The 6,327-nt window shown below is 37.1% G+C and overlaps 1 long non-coding RNA gene across 1 annotated transcript; it reads right to left on the bottom strand.

Annotated features, from left to right (window-relative positions):
* Positions 1 to 3,651: 3,651 nt before the first annotated feature.
* On the bottom strand, positions 3,652 to 5,221 carry LOC306907965. The gene is made up of 3 exons (XR_013787956.1): positions 5,032 to 5,221; positions 4,576 to 4,689; positions 3,652 to 4,466 (listed from the first exon to the last, which is right to left on the bottom strand). It is a non-coding gene; the product is annotated as an uncharacterized lncRNA (long non-coding RNA).
* Positions 5,222 to 6,327: the final 1,106 nt, after the last annotated feature.

Here is a 6,327-nt window from a genome sequence, read left to right as displayed (position 1 = left end):
ATAGTATGTTACATAAACAAACAAAATAAATTGAGAAGATAAAATAAGAAAAGAAAGAAATGCTGTAAAAATCACACCGTGAAACCAAAATCCATCAACAAAGAATATAAATATTTTGCTTTTGTTCGATATGCCTCTTTTAAACAATTAACATATAAAGAATACTAATCTTACCTAGGGGGACTTAAAAAATACATTTATTCAGCACAAAAGATGAATCTTTGTCTTTGATTATCAAACCACATTTGATATTTTTCCATGATAATGTTAAACTTGCTGGTATTTTCTGCTGCATCCATTCAAATGCACGAATTTGCACTGAAAAAATGAAATGTCCACCGTTTCAACATCAATTTGACAAACAGAGTCCTGCTAGCCATCTGTCTTGATGCTCGCGCTGAATGGATTCCCGCATCTCGGCAGTTTCAGGTGCACCGAATGAACTCACTCCTTAGATTAATTTATTAAGTTAATTAAATTAACTCTCAACAACACCATGTGACGTAAGCAACAAAAAAGAGGTAAGACTGTAGCTCTCCCCGCCAGGCCCACCTTACAACAAACCAATCAAAATGGGATATGCTACTATACGCCATCAGTCAGGATGGCCGAGCGGTCTAAGGCGCTACGTTCAGGTCGTAGTCTCCCCTGGAGGCGTGGGTTCGAATCCCACTTCTGACAAAAAACTTTTTTATAAGATTGTTTTAATAAAGCCCTATTAGGTTCGTACCTGTTTCTCATAAGGCCGTCATTAAATCTGCAGGACTCCTTAGTGATAAAACTCATGCACGAAACGAACGAAAGTTTACGGTGTACCCGGAAAATGCCCTTCTCACGTGATCACACACATGGCAATTCAATTTAATCATTATAATGGAATAAAACATATTTTTTAAAGCCCAATATCTAATGTTTTCATGTTTTTCTTCTTTTTTCTGTTCTTATTATCTCCCTCTCTATGTATTGAAGCCGCGAACCTGATCTATGTGTGTGTGCGCGTGCGTGCGTGCGTGCGTTACCCGATGACGTTAACAGCCGAAACTTAAACTCCGTATCACGGTCTGGTCACAAGCAGACACATATGAACGTATGTCACATTCGAAGCTTTAAAGGGTTTAGATTTATTTGCGTAGACCAACGACAACAACAAAACATTGTGCTTTAAAATAATAAAACCTGGTGCGCTTCTGAAAATGACCAGCTGGTGGCGCTTGAGAACGCTTTGGAGGCATTGCGCGTTATTTCGGAGTTGAGTTGGTTGCTGTGATTTAGAATATCCGCAAGAGTTAGTCTACCTGTTACTATCTTATCTTAAGAAAATAACTTAATTTTAAAATGCATTAACTGCTAATATAACTTCTCTATTGGTGTTTATTATGGTTGGTCAATGTAGTGTTTGTCCCGCCTCTTCTCCGCCGTGATTGGACTGATGTGTAAAACAGGACAGTGACGAGCTCACGCGTTTAACTCAAAGTTACAAATGATAAAAAATATAAATATAATTATGATACACATTGCATCAAAATGTAGTGTCACCAGTTTGTCTAAAAGAATACAGAACGTTACGTGCGGTTTTACGCCACGTGGTATGGAGCAGGTGTACATTTCTTTCGTACAAACTAACATTTAGAAAATACGAACATTTTACACAAACAAAGTTCTGCTCGTGTTTCATGAATGAGGCCCAATGTGTTTAAAACAGCGGCTTTTGAGTCTGTGATCACGTGATTCATTCACATGATTCCAAGTGCTCGATGCAAGCTTGTGAAGAATGAGTAATTTTCATCTTTCTTACACAAGTCTCGTGGTCATAAACTCTAATGCATTGCCTTAATAATAATCTGTTCTTCTTCCACATTTTCAGATGCACATAAAATATGATTAAGACGCAGTCAAGATGAACAATGTCTAAGAAATAAAGCTCCAGGAACGCGTGAGTAGTGTCCCAGTGCTGTAAATCTACCATCAAGTCAGTTGAGAGCTGTTCATTTATTTGACATGACATTTACATCATTACAAGACATTAGCAATATGTCATAAAAGAGCAATAGTACAATAGATGCTAACACAAAGTAACCAGTTTCAACAAACGCTAGAACAATATATGTTATAATATGTTGAGAGAAAGAAGGTTAGTGTGCTTTTTTTATTTTATTTTGTCTGTCAAGTATTCACAGAAGAGGTTTTAAGTAGTTTTTTGAAGGTTGTGAGTGACGGACTTTTTCGCTTCAGTCCTGCATGTTCAAAAATTTGAAGAAAAGTCAAAGAGACAGTTTTTCCCAATAGGTTTAAGTAGAATTTATTATCAGATGTAAAAGCTTCTTTCCAGCTCAACATATATATGAGCGAACAACTGAAAAACACACTTCCGGGTTACAGATATTTATAATATATGTGACGTCGATTCTCTCTTCAGGCTCCTCCCCTTCCTTGGGCGGGCGTTCAATGCTCTGGAACCAATCACCTCGGGACATGTTAATCTGACTCCATTCTCCCCCAACCGTTGGTTCCCTGCAAAACATTTTGAAAATAGCCGTCCTGCCGGAAAATGCGATTTACGCACACACACACACACACGTTATTTGAAACTCAGCTTCCGCATTCCTCAAAGCTCTCGTTTCACACTCCTGCCAACTAGTTTTCAAGACAAAAACCCAGCACAGCATAAACATACTCATATCATTATATTTGACAGTAAAACAACAGTAAACATAAACTTATAATGCATAGAACATCGTAACCCCAACATGAGAGACCGGACCGCAATGTTCCACCATGAAGGAGTTGTGAAGGAGAACTTGAGGCCTTCTGTTGGGTTCTTTAGTGTTTATAACTGAATGTTTGCATTTACAATCAGGGTTTATAGTGTTATCCTTTCTACCTAAACATTAAAATTAAAGGATTGTAATGCACGGCTTGGAGGCCAAGAAACAAACAGCGCGATTGTTTCACAAATTAAGCAATTAAATTTTTTACTAGGCGTTTTAAAGTCACCATGCAATCAAACAGGAAAATTCGAAGTGTTTTACACAGTGTTGCAGTGATTATTATAAATGATTCATCCGTGCACATCATTTATTGTAATTATTTGCATCTGTAATCTTTAATTAAAAACATCAAGCTCCTCTCCCCTCAACAACAACTCTTTAACATATGACGTAAGCAGCGAAAAGGAGGCAGGACGGCGAGGCATTTAATCATCAACGCCTGGCCCAATTGACATAAAATTAAAAAGCTTTTTCTAGTTTCAGAAGCCGTTTCACTCGGATACACGATACGGAAAAGAAGTTAATCGCAACTTCTGTCTCATTGTGACTTTAAGAAGACTTTTATATTATCCTCAATAGATTTCCGTTTCTTGTCTCGCGTTTGTTTTTTTACAATCTATGGTCAGCGAGCGTTCATGTCGCATATAATAAAACATATACAATATAAACGACAGCAGAAGAACTGATGAATTATGCCATGAGGACCTCAGAGAGTTGTTCTTGAGTTTCAGAAGTGCGTTTAGAAGTCAGGATGGCCGAGCGGTCTAAGGCGCTACGTTCAGGTCGTAGTCTCCCCTGGAGGCGTGGGTTCGAATCCCACTTCTGACAACTCTCTTTTGGATTAAAGATTGGATTTGATGCACATACACGAGAAAGAGCAAGAGAGGGCAATTGGGTCTATCCACAGTAGATATATCTCTGTTCCCCTTGTTTATTGAATACTTTTTTCTGTATCTCTATACATATATTCATGACGCACCCAAATATTCAAAAATATATTCCCATTTTTACTATCACAACACATGCTAGAGAAGCCATGACACCGAGTTCAGGTAACAAAACAAAATGACTCAGAATATAATGTTACAGTCTACTTTAAATGTGCATGCTTCATGTGGAAAACAATGAGAAATATATCTTGAGAACAACATGCATGCAGAATAAAATGACATGTACATTTATATATCATCAAACCATGTGACCATTACACGTTTGAAGTTAACCTGACGGTGATTGACAGCAGGAGAGATTTCAATTACCTTTAAAAATGACTCAGTTTTAGTTGATGCACGTTTTTTGCACTAAATATTTCATGACTGTAACATTATCATCTGCTCTTGAATACAGTTTGTGTAATGTGAACTCAGCGTCGAGTTCCCTGATGCGATTAACTGTACAATAGAACAGAAAAGAGCCAGCGCTCTTCTACATGTATACACGCCTTCATGTTTTCAATAGTCGGGCGTGTCGTGTTAGTGAATCTTAAGCTCCCTTATATTCTCTCCTATCATCATGACAAAGCATTTCTTCTTTTATTTACAAAACAAACTTATAATTCATATCAATAAATCTGGTGCTGTGGGTTTCAAATGCTTAGATTCATTTTAAAATTACATTAGATATATAGTTTTCACTCATGCGTTGTATATTTTTTTCTTCAGCTTTGTCTTGGTGTCCATCAAATAATCTGTATAAACCCTGAAATGCATTGAATATTATTTTACAACAAAAAATGTGTGATGTTTATTTTGACTTCCAACCACATGTATAGAATTGTTTTAGTATGTATAGAATTCTTTCATCAAACCTGTATGAGCTTCTTCTGCAGAACACTGAACTCCATTGACATCCATTGCATGGACACAAAACCACTGAGACATTTCTCAAAATATCTTCTTTTGTGTTTGACTGAAGAAAGAATCTGAAACGGGTTTATAAACACATGAGGGGAAATAAATGAACTTTCCCTTTAAAAAATGACTGTCCCAGATTTCTAAATGGTTCAACCTGTAGAACAGTACAGCAATAACTTGATTTACAATGTCAACACAGTACTTTACAGTTAGCACTTCTTACATAACAAGAACAAACACTCACTCTTGTAGATTGTATGGATTGATTTGGACATGACAGATATGTTTTTACATTTACATGTGTTTTACATGGACTGGATTGGTCCGTCCCTTCACTTTTGAAACATGCCAAGTCACAATGACCTAAAAATGCGTTTAAAAATCATTAAAGGTAGAATTTGCACACTCACAGTTCTCTCCGACCCAAACGTTTGTGATCCTGGCCGCAAGAAACAAGAGTATTTATTCCACCCTAATGAAGTTTTGCACAAATGTGAAAGTTCAGGGTAAAGAGTGGGGGGGATATCACGGTAACCGGCCAGGAGTGGCCCGCTGTAAAGAAAACCTGTGTGAGTAACCGACAACATAAAAATAACAGCTCTCATAGTTGATGATTAATCTAACAAAGAAGCCATTTTAATCTCATTAATCATTCACACATCAAACACAATGTATCATGGAATGTGCCAATCGTCACTCATGTGTGAATCGCCTTGGATTTCTGTGTGTGCGTATTTTGAGACTCTCTTGGCAGCGCTGTCCCTCTCACTTGAGTTGTCATTACGTTCAACCAATCATAGCGGAGAGCACAGGACTCGAGGAAAACGGCTCTGCGCAACTTCCTGTGTTGCCAAGCGAGATATTTTCCAAAAAGCGGCTAGCAACAAATCTAGCGACCATCTGAATATACCAAATCTCTACAGGGTTTACAACCAACAATTTCGTTTTTCAGCATTTATTATTCCTTTTCAATGTTAGTTCATGTTAATACAGTTATTCATGGTGCATTGACTAATGTTAACAGTGACAACGTTAGTAAATGCTGAAATGAACATGAATTAATATTAATAAACGCTGTAGAAGTATAGTTTGTGTTAGATAATGCATTAAATGGCACTTTATTGTAAAGTGTTACCAGACAAACAGATGGACCCGCCTTAAACGCACGCCATTGTGTGAGCCAGTGTTGCTATGTCGAACTGGACAGGGTGCTCAAACAAAAGAGCAATGCTTGGAAACAAGAAATTATTTTATTATGACTGTATTGTTTTTTGGCTGATACTACAGTTAATAAAATTGCATTACACACACTGTGAAACTTTGCTTTGCAACAGGTTTGCCAGTAACTTACTGTAGATTCAATAAAAAAAAAATTAAACACAAATTGACTTAGTTCTTATATTTTCTTTCATAAAACAAGACAAAATATCTTAGGTCACCTTTCTTGTTATGTAAACGAAAAGTTTTACAGGTGCACTTTATCAGGTTTAAATCACGTGTGTCTACAGTTCTATCATAAATCCTGTTTGTGCATGTGTTGTTGAAACAGGTTTTTGGCCAGTTGCCTAAACTGGAGGCCGGAAACATGACTTTATACCAGACTAATGCTCTCCGACGCAAACTAGATGACTATGAGAATAAACTTGAACCACCTCTTCTCATTTAAGTCTCTGTCTGCTTTAAAAAGATGAACTAAGCAAAACATT

Source organism: Barbatula barbatula (assembly GCF_947034865.1).
Source record: "Barbatula barbatula genome assembly, chromosome: 18".
Classification (NCBI taxonomy): domain Eukaryota; kingdom Metazoa; phylum Chordata; class Actinopteri; order Cypriniformes; family Nemacheilidae; genus Barbatula; species Barbatula barbatula.
Note: the sequence above shows the minus strand (reverse complement) of the source record. Positions and strands in the feature narration are given on the sequence as shown.